The sequence below is a fragment of the Hipposideros armiger genome, unplaced genomic scaffold (genome assembly GCF_001890085.2).
Source record: "Hipposideros armiger isolate ML-2016 unplaced genomic scaffold, ASM189008v1 scaffold_149, whole genome shotgun sequence".
Taxonomy (NCBI): domain Eukaryota; kingdom Metazoa; phylum Chordata; class Mammalia; order Chiroptera; family Hipposideridae; genus Hipposideros; species Hipposideros armiger.
Window position 1 is genome coordinate 1237477 of NW_017731499.1, and position 1929 is coordinate 1239405.

General features: G+C 48.7%; 1 protein-coding gene across 3 annotated transcripts in view; it reads right to left on the reverse strand.

The window, feature by feature from the left end:
* TVP23A (trans-golgi network vesicle protein 23 homolog A) overlaps positions 1-1929 on the reverse strand; it is a 34458-nt gene that overhangs the window by 11904 nt on the left and 20625 nt on the right. The window lies entirely within an intron of this gene.

Below are 1929 nucleotides of genomic sequence, written 5' to 3' on the forward strand. Positions count from 1 at the left end.
GCCAGCTAGTCTCAGAAATAACTGTGCATCTGTGCTCCACCACCCTCCTTTTGTACAAGGCAGTGCTTTGCTTTCAAATCACCTGATCTCTTGTTAAAATGAAGATTCTGATTTACGGGGTCTGGTGAGCCTGAGGGTCTGCGTTTTAATAAGCATCCAGGAAGTGCCAGTGCTGCTGGTCCCCGGACTGCCCTCAGAGGGTCAGGAAATAGAGGAAAGCTGTACTGTGCTGTGTGAGTTTCCCAGGGCTGCTGTAACAAACACCACACACCAGGGGACAGAAACCAACAGAAATCCCTCTCTCACAGGCTGGAGGCCAGAAGTCCAAAATCACAGCGCCCATAGGGTTGGTTCCTTCTGAGGCTATGAGAATCTGTCCAGGGCCTCTCTCCCACCTTCTGATGACAGCTGGCACCCTTGGTGTTCCTTGGCTTGTAGCCGCGTCATTCCAGTGTCTTGCCTTCTCCATGTCTGTCTCCACGTGGCTGTCTTTTTATAAGGACACCAGTCATATTGGCGTAGGGACCCACCCTACTCTAGAGGAAGATCTCATCTTAACTAATTACATCTGCAAAGACCCTCTTTCCAAATAAGGTCACATTTTGGGGTCCCAGAGGTTAGGACTTCAGCATATCTTTTAGGGAGGAGGATACAAGTCAACCCATAACACCTGCTATGGGACAAAGGAGCCCAAAGAAAATAAGTGAGGTAAGAAGGGAACAGAAAGCTGTTCTGCAGATGAGGACACGGAAGCTCAGAGAGGGGAAGGGACCTGCCCCGGGGGTGGCAGCTGATGGTGATACTGCTGGAATCAGGCACATGCACCCCCTCTCCAGCTGCATGTCCTGGAGGGAACTGTCTGCCCGAGGGGCATCTTTTCTAGTTTGCATGAAGGCACCCTTTTACGGGCTATGCTCTGACGGCAGAATCAGCACCAGAACCAAAGTCCTCATCAAGCTCAGCCTAGAGTTTCCCACAGATCAACTGCCAGGGACACACGCTTGGTGACAACCATGACTCCTAAAACTATGGCCAAGAGAAGATAATCAGCCCTGCTTAATGCGCTTCCTAGCCCTAGAGCCAGAGAGCTGACGCAGGAGACAAACTCAGACTGCGGCTTCTAAACTCCATCTCCAAAGGAGACAGGGCTCCTTGGAGAAAAGGCCATCAGAGGTGCAGATGGAGAAACGCATACGATGAGGCTGGGACATTGACACACCCCAGCTAGCAAGGAAGCTGTCACCAGAGTCAGATCAGAAAGACTCAGAAGCCAGCTGGAAGAGGCTCCCCCTAGCAAAGGTGGGACAATTTGAGTAGCAATAAGAATGTCTTAATCCATGAGTCATGACGCTTAAACGAAGTCCTCGGGGTCACCTGTGGGGGGTGCTGGGAGTGACCTCATTACCTGAGAACAGAAAAATGAAGGGTAAGCATCAAGCATCTATTATGCCTTTTCTCTATGAAGTATATCTTGCAATGACTAAATATTTGAAGAGGGAAAGTTTCTCTTTCTAGATCACTTCAGCTCACAAATGAAGATGGAATGACAGCGTGCCACCGTGCCACAACCTTAATGAATTCAAGAGTATTACCTGAGGACCACCAGGCACTAGGAGCCCCTGACAGAAGAACACACTGGAACCACCCAGCGCTTCAGGCACAGTGTGAGATATAAACGTTTGTTGTCTGAGGCCGCTAAGTTTGGGGGTAATTTGTTATGCAGCCGTAGCTAACTTATACAGGCTCTAACGTTGAAGAGTTTTAACTCTGTAGAACTCATGGTTTGTCAGGTGGTTTCCAAGGTCAGGAAGGACAAGGTCAGGTTTCTCCAAGAATCCGGGTAATAAAAGGAAGGGTCTCAGGCTTACTTGAAGACATTGAGGTGTGGGGGAGATTTTATTTATTTATTTATTTTAAGATTTTTATTGG